This window comes from Neoarius graeffei, chromosome 2 (assembly GCF_027579695.1).
Source record: "Neoarius graeffei isolate fNeoGra1 chromosome 2, fNeoGra1.pri, whole genome shotgun sequence".
NCBI classification, from domain to species: Eukaryota; Metazoa; Chordata; class Actinopteri; order Siluriformes; family Ariidae; genus Neoarius; species Neoarius graeffei.
In genome coordinates this window covers 60508766-60523591 of record NC_083570.1, presented here as the reverse complement: position 1 = coordinate 60523591, position 14826 = coordinate 60508766, and positions in this window count along the sequence as shown.

The window sequence follows — 14826 nt, the reverse complement described above, 5'->3', positions numbered from 1 at the left end:
TTTAGAATTCACTGGTATAATTCAGAATTCATTGTTCCATCAATGATGGCAAGCTGGCCTGGCGCAGATGCAGCAAAACAGGCCCAAACCATGATACTACTACCACCATGTTTCACAGATGGGATAAGGTTCTTATGCTGGAATGCAGTGTTTTCCTTTCCCCAAACATAACACTTCTCATTTAAACCAAAAAGTTCTATTTTGGTCTCATCTGTCCACAAAACATTTTTCCAATAGCCTTCTGGCTTGTCCACGTGATCTTTAGCAAACTGCAGACGAGTAGCAATGTTCTTTTTGGAGAGCAGTGGCTTTCTCCTTGCAACCCTGCCATGCACACCATTGTTGTTCAGTGTTCTCCTGATGGTGGACTCATGAAAATTAACATTAGCCAATGTGAGAGAGGCCTTCAGTTGCTTAGAAGTTAACCTGGGGTCCTTTGTGACCTCGCCAACTATTACATGCCTTGCTCTTGGAGTGATCTTTCTTGGTCGACCACTCCTGGGGAGGGTAACAATGGTCCTGAATTTCCTCCATTTGTACACAATCTGTCTGACTGTGGATTGGTGGAGTCCAAACTCTTTAGAGATGGTTTTGTAACCTTTTCCAGCCTGATGAGCATCAACAACGCTTTTTCTGAGGTCCTCAGAAATCTCCTTTGTTCATGCCATGCTACACTTCTACAAACAGGTGTTGTGAAGATCAGACTTTGATAGATCCCTGTTCTTTAAATAAAACAGGGTGCCCACTCACACCTGATTGTCATCCCATTGATTGAAAACACCTGACTCGAATTTCACCTTCAAATTAACTGCTAATCCTAGAGATTCACACACTTTTGCCACTCACAGATATGTAATATTGGATCATTTTCCTCAATAAATAAATGACCAAGTATAATATTTTTGTCTCATTTGTTTAACTGGGTTCTCTTTATCTACTTTTAGGACTCATGTGAAAATCTGATGACGTTTTAGGTCATATTTATGCAGAAATATAGAAAATTCTAAAAGGTTCACAAACTTTCAAGCACCACTGTAGTTCCCGCATAGTGGGCACTGTGCTTGAAAATTATGATGCTTTGATCAGGATTTTTGACAGCTTAATTGCTGATAAAAGCATGGATGATGATACAGTTGACTGTGCCAAGGGGTATGTGATGAGGATGGAGGACTTTGAGTTTGCCTTCCTGCTGCAGTCCTACTATGACATCTTTTGTGAGACAGATGTTGTGTTTGACATTGTGCAAGCCAAGACCATGGATGTCCTTTTCTGCAAAAAGAGAGTAGAGGCCCTGCTTTCTTTTGCAGTGGAGAAAAGGTCAGAGGAGGCTTTTCAAGCTGTGTATGTCAAAGCTGCAAATATGACAACAGACCCTCGAGACGTGCCCTTGAGAAAGTGCTGCTCCATGTTGTCAGATCCACAGGAGCATTACAGAAATTTGTATATGGCCATCTTTGATAACATAATTGAACAGATTTCTCGTTGTTTTGCAAACCTGGAAAGTCTGCGCTTCCTTGAACTGGTTAACCCAGGAAGGTTTGATGAAATGAAGCTGGTGTTTCCAGAGGAAGCATTCCAGAGTGTTGAGAAAATGTATGGTCATTTTTTTGATTTAGGGAGACTACGGTCTGAGCTGCAGGTTTGGTACAAAAACACTGACTTGCAGGGCACTCTGGGCAAGCTGAATGATTCTCTGTTGTTTTTCAAAGACATGGAGCAGAACAGTTCAATGCCGCAGCTATACAAGCTGCTGTCTTTAGTTGCAACTATTGGCGCCACATCAGCTGGAGTAGAGCGTAGCTTCTCTTGTTTAAAAAGAGTGAAGTCTTTCACTCAAAATACAATGGGCCAACACCGTTTAAGTAGTCTTGCTCTGCTGGCCATTGAGAAGAAATTGGTGAAGTCTCTGGAAAGCACAATCAGCTGGTATGACAGGGTCACAGACCATTTTCTGGAAAAGGAGCGGAGGGCAGAATTTGTCTATAAATAGTGTGCATCATATAATGTTCATGAATCTGAAGTGTGTATATTGTTCAGTAATGTTAAGAGAATGGTGGGCTCTGTGTTATAGGTTATACCTGGGTATAATATTCAAGGTTCTGTGTGTTGCATAGCCTACCTGGTTATGAATTTCCAGACTGTTGCAGAAGATGTTCAAGGATGTGTTGCACAGCTGGGTGTTGTGTTAAAGACTCTGTGTTGCATATCAGGGTATGATGTTCAAGGCTCTTCGTTGAATAGCCAGTGATTTTTGGATGTTTGATATTTTTGATTAAGGATATGAGGCACTAGCCTGGCAAGCCAGACTATAACATGAAATGTACAAGCAAAAATACTTTCTGCCACTAGGTGGGGTTGTCTAGTTCACTATGCTAATGGAGCACACCTTTCTATGCTTTGATATCCGGCCTACAGGTTTTATGATGAATGCTTAAAATGGGCTTCCCCTGTTTTAAAAACCAGCAGCAGCCACTGCTCAGGAAACATCACTGACGATATGTCCCAGTGCATCTACAGATGTATCTATACAGTAAATTGAAGTTTAATCTAGCCAACTACATAACTGGCTAGGTTGTTATTGTCTTTAGTGTGCAATTCAGCAACTTGCTTATAAAATTAACATCTGATTTCAATAACACCAAGATCGAAAGTTCCCACATCTGAAAGATCAATGAGCTAAATTTATTCACAAATGAGGCTAATTAAACAGTGAGGTGGCAGCGTGATGTCACAGATTTTTTTTCTTCAGCCAGTTGTCTGTGCACTGCTTTTAGACCAGACTACATCTTCCTGTTATCTCATTGAAAATTAGTGTAAATAGTTAGTTTGTTCAAGTTCACTCAATCTTGTAAACTCTTGCTGTCATTGGCCCTAAACTCTGGAATGAGCTCCCTCTTCACATCCGCCTGGCCCCCTCCTTGTCTGATTTTAAAACCTACCTTAAAACACATTTCTATGCACAGGCTTTTAACTCTAAGACCTTAGTCTCATCTGTTTTAATATACCTAGGGCTTTTGAGGTTTTATTTTATCTATCTATGTCTGAAATCCCGCTTTTAACCCATCTTTTATTGGCAAAATTGTCATTTTGTTTTATTCTTTTAATATATTTATATTCCATCTACTGTAAATTGCCCCCCTCTTGTGCTGGTATTTTATTATTGTTCTCCTATGTGTTCTATGGTTGTTCTCAAGTCCTGTGTGTCTTTCAAGTCTTGCGTGTTTAGGGCCTTTTGTCAGCACTTTGGTCAACTGCCCTGTTGTTGTTTTTTAAAGTGCTTTATAAATAAACTTTGACTTGACTTGACTTGACTAAACTAGCTGCTACTCAAAAAAATTAACTAGATAGTAGCCTACAGGGTAAGTCAAGTGTGACAGACTTAAATTTTGTTTGCAGCCATGTTGTTATTTATCGTCATCCTGCCATAGCAAAATTTATGGTCACAAGCCACTCTTGCTTTTGATTGTCTATCTAGGGAGGCCCTTAAAGGTTTTATGTCAAGGTTATCTAAAGAGAAACTATGAAACCTTAACTAAACAGTGCTGAGTTTCCCAAAAGCATCGCAGCACAAAGATCATTGTTAAATGGTAGAACAAGCAGTACAATAAACACTTTCTCTCCTAGTTAAGAAGCTTTTAGTGTTAAAAGGCTTTTGGGAAACCCACCACAGTTGTTGAAGAACTCCTGAAAAACTCTTGAACACTTTATTCTAGAGAGCAAACTCACTTTATAACACTGCAGCATAAATAGATCTACTGACAGAACCTGTAATGCAGATTGTCACTTTCCTCTTATGGTTCAGTGCAATACCACAAGCATATTTATAAATTGGTGTAATAAATGCAAAATATCCATATACATAATGTATTGGCATTTCTATTAATACTATAGTCTCCTTCACATCTGTTTCCTATTGTGTGGGTGCAGGCACTTACAGATGTATGCATGGAGGAAGACAGATTGCAGAAAATCATTAAAGCCAAATCGAGATGCTGGAATCAGAGTCAGCAAACTAGCAAGAGTCAGGCGATTGGCAAACAACGTACTGTAGTGTAGGAATGAAAAAGAGTGAGAAACGAGAAGAAAGTAGTAAGGGTCAGAATTGAAATGAGCAGTCAGAAAGATGCAAGGCTTGGTATGTACTGAGAGCAGAACGATACTTCACAAAGTTGTGTTTGAGAGGTGAGCTTATATGGAGGGACAGGTGATTGAGGAAATGACAGTCAGCTGCGATTCAGTAGGCGGGAGACAGAGGGCGCTGTGTGTTATGGGAGTTGTAGTTCAGGGAGTCCATGTTTGTAGTCTGCTGAGCTTCAGTGAGTTTACTGACAGACCCCCCCCGAGGAGCCACCTCCGGGAGCTACAATCTTTCTGGGGCGACCCCTACCTCTGGGTGCTGGTTTACTAAGAAGTTGGTAGCCGAGTATGCACTGAAATGGGGTTAGTTGGGTGGCAGAGTGCTTCAGCGAGTTTTATGCATACTCGGCCCAGGGCAGGAAGCGTGCCCAGTCCCCCTGGTTATGCATGCAATAGATTCTGGGAAAGCAGCTGATTTCCTGGTTCACTCTCTCTACTTGGCCATTGGATTGAGGGTGATAGCTGGAAGTGAGGCTCACAGACACCTCCAAACTCTCCATGAAACTTGTCCAAAACTTGGAAATGAATTGGGGTCCCTGGTCACTAACTATGTCTTCTGGGATGCCATAGTACTGGAAGACCTGCTGGAACAAGAGGTCCGTGGTTTGAGAGGCTGTGGGGATGCCAGGCAGTGGGATGAGTTTCAGGGCTTTCGAAAATCTGTCTATGGTTACCATTATCATGGTGTTTTCTTGAGAGGGAGGTAGGTCCGTGATAAAGTTGATCACCAGGTAAGACTTTGGGGAATGGGTAGTGGGCATAATTTGCCCATGGGGGGGGCTCTTGGGACCTTTGCTTGAGTGCACTCAGAGCAGGCGGTGATGAACTGGTTGATTTCTGATAACATCTTTTCCCACCAGTACCTGTTCCTTAGCATCTGGTGGGTTCATTGGCTGTTCGGATGTCCTGTGGCAGGAGATGCATGTGCCCAGGTGATGAGTTTACTGCAGAGACACTTTGGCACATAGAGAAGACCAGGTGGGAGGTTGACTGGCAGGGTTTGGGGATGTGATGCATTGATTTCTTTGTCCAGTTCCCAGGTGATGGACTGCACGAAACATTGTGGTGGGACAATGGGATGGGAACCTGTTTCGTGGTGGGATGGCCCAAATGCCCTGGATAAGGCTTGACATTTTTAGACCCTGTACAGAACAAGATGGTGAAGTCAAAGCGCGTGAAGAATAGAGCCCACCTGGCCTGACGAGGGTTCAATCTCTTGGCCTTTCTGAGGTACTCGAGAGTCTTATGATCAGTAAGGATGGTGAAAGGGTGTGTTGCTCCCTCTAATCAGTGCCACCACTCTTCAAGAGCCAGTTTGATTGCAAGCAGCTCTCTATTTCCTACATCATAATTTCTCTCTGGGGCGGCACGGTGGTGTAGTGGTTAGCGCTGTCGCCTCACAGCAAGAAGGTCCTGGGTTCAAGCCCCGGGGCCGGCGAGGGCCTTTCTGTGCAGAGTTTGCATGTTCTCCCCGTGTCCGCGTGGGTTTCCTCCGGGTGCTCCGGTTTCCCCCACAGTCCAAAGACATGCAGGTTAGGTTAACTGGTGACTCTAAATTGAGCGTAGGTGTGAATGTGAGTGTGAATGGTTGTCTGTGTCTATGTGTCAGCCCTGTGATGACCTGGTGACTTGTCCAGGGTGTACCCCGCCTTTCGCCCGTAGTCAGCTGGGATAGGCTCCAGCTTGCCTGCGACCCTGTAGAAGGATAAAGCGGCTAGAGATAATGAGATGAGATAATTTCTCTCTGCTGAGGTTAGTTTCTTGGAAAAGAAGGCTATGGGATGTAGCTTCTGTTTCTCCCCAGAACGTTGGGACAAGATGGCCCCTACTCCAGTGTCAGATGCATCTACCTCTACAATGAATGGTTTTGCAGGATCCAGATGCTGGAATTTCGGGGCTGACGTGAAGGCTTGCTTGAGTCAGTTGAAGGTTTCCTCAGCCACTGGGTTCCAACATAGACTCTTGGGACCTTTCTTTAGTAGCAAGATTCATGGGCCTGCCAGAGTGCTGAAGTTTCGGATGAAGTGACGGTAAAAATTTGCAAAGCATAGGAAGCATTGAAGATCTTTGATAGAGCGAGGTGTTGCCCAGGATGTTACGGCTGAGACCTTGGACGAGTCCATACTGACTCCACTGGCACTGATGATGTAGCCCAGGAAGGAGATCCTGCTTTGGTGGAACTCGCACTTCTCAGCCTTCATGTAGAGGTTGTTCTCCAGTAGTCGCCTGAGGACTGCTCTGATGTGTTCCTGGTGAAGCTGGAAATCTGATGGGTAGATGAGGATGTCGTCTATGTATGCAATGACATATCTACCCAGCATGTCCTGGAGCATGTCATTGATGAAACACTGGAACACGCTAGGAGCCGAAGAAAGGCCATAAGGCATGACCTGGTATTCAAAGTGTCCAGCGGTGGTGTTAAAGGCAGTTTTCAACTTGTCACCCTTCTTGATCCGGATCAAGTTGTATGCACTGCGTAGATCGAGTTTCGTGAATATTTTGGCGGTATGTAGTTGTTCTAGTGCTGTTGGAACCAAGGGAAGAGGATATGGATACTTGCCAGTGACCTGGTTTAGACCTCTGTAATCTGTGCAGGGCCGCAGCCTGCCCCCATGTTTCTCCAAGAAAAAGAAACCAGCTGATGTGGGAAATTTGGATGGGCAAATATATCCCTGTTTGAGATCCTCCTGTATATAATCCTCCATGGCAGCATGTTCCTTCTGGGACAGGGGATAAATGTGACCGTGAGATGGAGACATACCTGGTAGTAAGTCTATGGTGCAGTCATAAGGTCTGCGTGGAGGTAGCCCGCAGGCCTTCCCTTTGCTGAAGACCTCAGAGAGGTCCCGATAGCAGTCAGGCACATTGTCAGTGGAGTTGGGTTGAGGGCTCTCCACAAAGGTGGAGGCTACTTGGACCTGAGGACAAGAAAGGCAGCTCTGGAAGCATGTAGGTGACCACTGGAGAATTCCCCTGTGTTGCCAGGAGATGAGAGGGTCGTGGAGTTGCAGTCAGGGATACCTGAGAATAATGTCATGATTAATGGTTGATGTAAAGAGATATGAGCTCCTTGTGTAATGCTCCAACCTGGATCTGCACAGGTTGGGTGCTTGAAGTGACCACCCTGTCACCTATTGGTCCTCCATCGATGGTCCAGATGCTAAGTGTACTGTGCAGTGGGGTGACGGGAAGGTTGAGCTCCTGCACGATGGCTTGACTGATAAAGTTGCCCTCTGCCCCTGAATCTATGAAAGCAGATAGAGTGTGAGTAGAGGATGCAACTTTCAGTATCGCTGGTAACTGGAAAGACTTTGAGGAGAGCTTTCTCACTGGACTTGTGGAGGACACAGGTTGTTCGGCTGGGTTCTCACAGGCTGGTCGGATCGGACAGTTCCGGATGTTATGTTCGGCGCTCCCGCAGTAGAAACACAACCCCTCCTTGCATCGTCTACCTCGCTCAGCATGGGTTCGTCTAGTGCGGGATACCTCCATCAGTGCATTGTCCTCCAACAGCAGGGCAGTCCTGGCACAATCTTGAATTGAGTGACGGTGCTTAAGCAACTGGTCGAGACAGATGGCTAGATCTATGAGGGAATCAAGAGAAAGGTTCTCATCTCTGCAAGCCAGTTCGCTGATGATCTCAGGATGGAGACCCTGGCGAAAGACTGCCTTCAGGGCGAGGTTGTTCCATCCACTGGCGGCAGCTAGTGTCCTGAAGTCCAGGGTGTATTTGGCTATACTGTGGTTACCCTGGGAACTGGCGAGTAGGCTCTCTCCAACCTCTGTCTCCTCGGGTTCGTATACCCTCTTGAATAGCGAGAGGAACCATTCATATGATTTAGTTTGCTCGCCACCCTTGTTCCAGATTGCAGTTGCCCAGCGGAGTGCTTTGCCAGTGAGAAAAGACAAGAATTTAGCGATCTTATGCTCAACAGATAGGCTGGGCATAGTGGCGAAATATAAAGAACATTGTAACAGGAAATCTTTACATGCGCTGACATCTCCAGCGAACTTCTCCGGAGTGGGGAGTTGCAACGTCGGATTGGGAGGAGTCTCGGGGCACGCTAGGAGAGCCTGCAACATCACCATTGCAAGCTGAGCCATCCAGGTGTTGAGATCAGCGAGTATCTGCTGATGTTCTCCTAGCAAACGCCCCTGCATGTTTAAAGCAGTCTGTTTGGAATCCTCCGCTACATCCATGTAGGCGAAGTATCCTGTGAGGGTGCAGGCACTTACAGATGTATGCACGGAAGAAGACAGATTGCAGAAAGTCGTTAAAGCCAAATTGAGATGCTGGAATCAGAGTCAGTAAACTAGCGAGGGTCGGGTGATCGGCAAAAAATGTAGTGTAGGAATGACAAAGCGCAAGAAATGAGAAGAAAGTAGCGAGGGTCAGAATCGAAATGAGCAGTCAGAAAGATACAAGGCTTGGTATGTACTGAGAGCAGAACAATACTTCGCAAAGGTGTGTTTGAGAGGTGAGCTTATATGAAGGGACAGGTGACTGAGGAAATGACAGTCAGCTGTGATTCAGTAGGCAGGAGACAGAGGACACTGTGTGTTATGGGAGTTGTAGTTCAGGGAGTCCATGTTTGTAGTCTGCTGAACTTCAGTAGGTTTACTGACACCTATAATAATAATAATAATAATAATAATTTTGTTTGTTTGTTTACATCATCCAACTATAATAGGTTTAGGTCAAATCCCCATACACTAACAAGCCAGCAGTAAATACAATAAGCCTAAAATGCTTGTGGCTTCTCATCTCATTATCTGTAGCCACTTTATCCTGTTCTACAGGGTCGCAGGCAAGCTGGAGCCTATCCCAGCTGACTACGGGTGAAAGGCGAGGTACACCCTGGACAAGTCACCAGGTCATCACAGGGCTGACACATAGACACAGACAACCATTCACACTCACGGTCAATTTAGAGTCACCAGTTAACCTAACCTGCATGTCTTTGGACTGTGGGGGAAACCGGAGCACTCGGAGGAAACCCATGCGGACACAGGGAGAACATGCAAACTCCACACAGAAAGGCCCGCGCCAGCCACGGGGCTTGAACCCGGACCTTCTTGCTGTGAGGCGACAGCGCTAACCACTACACCACCATGCCTCCCCTGCTTGTGGCTTATTTAAAAAAAAAAAGAATGAAAGAAAGAGCACAAATATTTTGAAACAGGGCAACAGATTTGTACCACACAAAAAACAAACATAACCATAGACAGTAAATCCAAAGCACAGCTGGGAGCTCAGCACTCAGCATCAGAAGATGCATTTGGAAACAGTGCGAGTCCATAAATTTACCCCTCAGCACAACAGGCTTTGTTTCCATTACGACTGAGGCTCCTGATAATGAAAACAGACAAGGAGCTCAAGAGTAGATAGAGATATGAAGTGCTAGGGGAGGAAGAGTGTTACTACACTGCATGGGTGATGTACTACATGTGTTACCTGTGGATGTGTAGCCTTTTTTCAAATATCTTCACTGGGTACAAAATGTAAGCTAAACTTACTGATCATATACTACATGATGCAAAAATAGACTTGCAGCTTATCATTAAAGACCTTCAGAAAGGCCAGGTAAACCTATATGACATTTATTGTTTGGAAAAAAAAAACAGAGAAAATGCTCTTGGCCAATGTTTTCTCAGTAATTCATGCAGAAATAACTTTTAACTTGTTTTTATGTTTCCATTAGTTCTGTGAAAGACATGACCTGACTACTTAAAAAGGAAGGTTACATACTGACATTAAAGATGTAATGAAAACATCAAAAACAAGAAATTTAGAACACTGTAATATCACTTTATTAATCAGCAATTATTTCACCACTTAATTTTAAGATCAGACAAAAATTAGTTGAGGGAAGGGATGTCATTGAGGCTTACATGGATGTGGGTGATGTTGATAATCAAAGTGATAATTCCCACAGTTAACAACTTCTTGCATTCTTTTTCCACCTCTATGTGGGGTTGTTGTTGATAGGTTGAGCCGATAGGGTTAAGGACCTTGCCCATGAGTCCAACGGTGGTAGCATGGCCTTAAACATCAGAAACCAGCCCCTGTGCGATAATTGATTACAGGCACTGAATGAAGTGCTGCTTCAGAGACCAGAGAAAGAGAAAAGTCTATAGAAACAATAATTTTCTCTAGTTACTTTACAGTTACTGAGGTACTGTATACAGACACAGGTCTATCTCTGTAGGGATCTTTTCCATGTTGTCAGACACCTATAATAACATTTTAGTATAAAAACGCAGGTGATTATAGAAAATCATGCGTGCTGATTGGTCAAAAATTACAGCCCATTTTTCGATAATCACTTCAAGCAACTTGCCAAAATGGTGGCCAATCGCTTTGTCACTGTGAGGAAGCATTACAAATTATGAAAGAAAATGCTGTTCCTAAAAGCACTAAAGATGCTTCGAAGTTTGGTCTACAACTATTCAAAGGTAAGGTGGGATTGTGATTTATGTGGTCTATTTCAAAACAAAGTATTTTATGTGAGTCGGCATAGATAAGTGACACAAGTCTGTGCCGCGCCGCTATTACATTTGCATGCCACTTTTGAAGTTTGAAAGAAATTATTTTTTTAATCTGATATTTTTTTTGCAATTTTTAAAAAATATTCACCCATGTATTTATACTAAAACAATTATCCACCTCAGGCTCAGTGAATAATAACTGAAACGAAGTGATTTACTTTGACGCAGATGATTGCCCCACAGAATTACATTGTGTCATTCTTTTGCTGTTGCCAATTATAGTGTTCTAACACAAGATTGGACCAATTTGAACTGTTTTTGTCCCTAGTAAATATTTGGATGCAAAGAGATGGGAAATTGGGGCCCAGGTTAAAAAACCCCAGAGCTTTCTTTCAACTAAATTAGAAATAACTATTCTGGCATGGGTGGCATGGTGGTAGAGCTGGTGCCTCACAGGTCCAACCAAGTCTCTGCTTTCCCTCTTTGCTCACAATAACATGTCGGTAGGTGAATTGGTTTCACTAAATTGCCCCTAGGTGTGAATGTGTGTGCATGGTGCCCTATCATGGACTGGCATCCCATTTCGGGTGTATTCTGCCTCATGCCCAGTATTCCTGGGGTTGGTTCTATATCTACCATGACCCTGACCAGGATAAAGTGATTACTGAAGATTGATTAATATTCTGGTGTGATACAGAAATGCAGTTAAATACACCTAGATTACACAAAGACTATGAGCAAATGGTGGCCTGGCTTATTGCCATAAACCTTACATGGTCCACACTCAGAGTGAGATGAAAATTATTTGCCTTGTAAAAAACATCAGAATGTTCATATACAGTGCCTCCAAAAAGTATTCATTCCCTAGTGATTATTTCTCTGTTTGCTGTATAACAAGATCAAAGTATATTACAGTGGGATATTTTTCTGCTCACTATCTAAAATTAAATAAAGTATTTAGATGCTATAAGAATTATTATAAAAATACTTTAAAAACGGCGGCACGGTGGTGTAATGGTTAGCGCTGTCGCCTCACAGCAAGAAGGTCTGGGTTCGAGCCCTGTGGCCGGCGAGGGCCTTTCTGTGCGGAGTTTGCATGCTGTCCACGTGGGTTTCCTCCGGGTGCTCCGGTTTCAAGTCAAGTTTATTTGTATAGTGCTTTTAACAATAAACATTGTCGCAAAGCAGCTTTACAGAATTTGAACAACTTAAAACATGAGCTAATTTTATCCCTAATCTATCCCCAATGAGCAAGCCTGTGGCGACGGTGGCAAGGAAAAACTCCCTCAGACGACATGAGGAAGAAACCTCGAGAGGAACCAGACTCAAAAGGGAACCCATCCTCATTTGGGCAACAACAGACAGCCTGACTATAATATTAACAGTTTTAACATGAGGACAGTTTCGTTGATGTTATAACTCTTCATTGATGGAAACTTGAGTGCAAAACTGTTCATGACAACTACAGTCCTAAAGTTAGCAAGACAACTGTAGTCCTCAGCCATAAAAGCATTACTGTAAGAGTCAAGAGCATCCTCCAGGTATAACCCTCAACTATCCTCATGGGGCCGTCCTTCACAGGAGCGATGCGATAAAACTCCGACCAGACACAGGGCACCATGATGGATCAAGCAGGTCCGAGGGGCAGAAGAGGCCAGCATCTCAATCCCAGGACCAACATGTAACTCAGAGGGACAGATTGGGGGGGGGGAAGAGAGAGAGAAAGAAAACACATGTTAGATATGCCCTAAAAATGACAAGTATTAAATCTGTGTGGTAGGCTCGCAGAGACGAGAGTCTTGACATCAGGCATAACTCACAACAATGGCATGTTAATATGGTAAAAAATATATCATGACCTGCTCTGGCTGGATGCTTGATTGGGTGATGGGAGCACACTCCTCAGCAATGATGAGATGCAGATGGGACCCTTAGGGCTAGCCAAGACAATTCAGTTACATTTCACCGGGTCTGGGACATGCGACAGAAGCCTGACGGCCGATTCCCTGCAGGTTTCCCCCACAGTCCAAAGACATGCAGGTTAGGTTAACTGGTGACTCTAAATTGACTGTAGGTGTGAATGTGAGTGTGAATGGTTGTCTGTGTCTATGTGTCAGCCCTGTGATGACCTGGCGACTTGTCCAGGGTGTACCCCACCTTTCGCCCGTAGTCAGCTGGGATAGGCTCCAGCTTGCCTGCGACCCTGTAGAACAGGATAAAGCAGCTAGAGATAATGAGATGAGATGAGATGCTTTAAAAACCCTGCATAATTGATAAGTATTCACCCCCTTTCCTTTTAGCAGTCTATATTAGGACAAGCATTTAATGTCACAGCTAAATTGTCAGATCAGATCAGTTCTGCTGTCATGAAGACCAACTGTTGTGAAGCTTCAAGATGAAGTAGCTAGGGGGAAGAAAGGTGGAGAAGGTTATTAAAACATCAGCAAAGCTTTGAACCTTCTTATGAACACTATAAAATCCATTATAACAAAGTGGAAAAAAAATGGTACAACCCAGACACTACCGAGGTCAGGCCAATAAGTGCCCAAGAGTCCAGCTACAACACTGAAGGGGTTACAGAGCTCACTAGCTGAAATAGGAGAAACTGTGAAGACCTTAACAATGTCATCAGCTCTTCACAGATCTGGCATCTATGGGAGAGTGACCAGAAGAAAGCCACTTCTGAGGAAGGCCATGTTAGAAAATATGAGAGATTTTGGGAGAAAAAAAAAAGAAAGATCTTGTGGTCTGATGAGATTAAAGTTGAGCCACTTGATCTAAAGCCAAAGCATAATGTTTTGGTGCAATCCAAACATGGCCCAACACTGAGGTAACACCATTCCTGTGATCAAGCATTGTGGTTGTAGCATCAAGCTCTAGTGTTGTTTCTCAACAAAAAGAACTGGAAAGCTTGTTGCCATCACAGGCAATATGGATGGGTCCAAATACAAGCAAATTGTTGAGTTTCAGTTGAGTCAGCCAGACATCTGCATTTAGGGCAAAAAATATGTTCCAATAGGACAATGAGCCAAAGCATAAGGCAAAAACTACAAAGGAATGACTTGGAAAAGTAAAATGTGGTTTGTGTTTTTGAATGGCCAATTGAAAATCTGTGGCATGACCTGAAAATTACTGTTCAACATTTTCCATTTGATTTGGCAGAGCTGGAGAAAAAAATTGCATTGAGAAACAGAAGAAAATGCCAAAATCAAAATGTGCAGAGCTTGTAGAGACACACCAGAGACAAGTCAAATCTGCAACTGCTGCAAAATGACAGTTCACACTTCTTCTGATATCATTTTCTCCCACTTCTCTGTGGGATTGATGTGGACAGATTAAGCTAATAGGGTTAAGGGCATCACCCAAGGGCCCAACAGTGTGGCAGCTTGGCAGTGCTGATGCTTGAGTCACCAGTTTTCCCAAAACAAGCGAGCTTTACCCCATTGAGCCACCACTACCCAAAATGACAGTTCACACTAAAGGGGTGAATACTTGTCAATTAAGCAATTAAAAAAAAAATTCTTCAAATATTTCTGAGGAGGGGTGGCATGGTGGTGTAGTGGTTAGCACTGTCGCCTCACAGCAAGAAGGTCTTGGGTTTGAGCCCAGCGGCTGACGAGGGCCTTTCTGTGTGGAGTTTGCACATTCTCCCCGTGTCTGCGTGGGTTTCCTGCAGGTGCTCCGGTTTCCCCCACAGTCCAAAGACATGCAGGTTAGGCTAATTGGTGGCTCTAAATTAACTGTAGGTGTGAATGTGAGTGTGAAATGGTTGTTTGTGTGTCTATGTGTCAGCCCTGCGATGACCTGGCGACTTGTCCAGGGTGTACCCCGCCTCTCATCCATAGTCAGCTGGGATAGGCTCCAGCTTGTCTGCGACCCTGCACAGGATAAGCGGCTACAGATAATGGATGGATGGATATTTCTGAGGAAAATATATTTAATTTTATTAAAGATAGAACTAATTATGGGCGGCATGGTGGTGTAGTGGTTAGCGCTGTCGCCTCACAGCAAGAAGGTCTGGGTTCGAGCCCCGTGGCCGGCGAGGGCCTTTTTGTGTGGAGTTTGCATGTTGTCCGCGTGGGTTTCCTCCGGGTGCTCCGGTTTCCCCCACAGTCCAAAGACATGCAGGTTAGGTTAACTGGTGACTCTAAATTGACCGTAGGTGTGAGTGTGAATGGTTGTCTGTGTCTATGTGTCAGC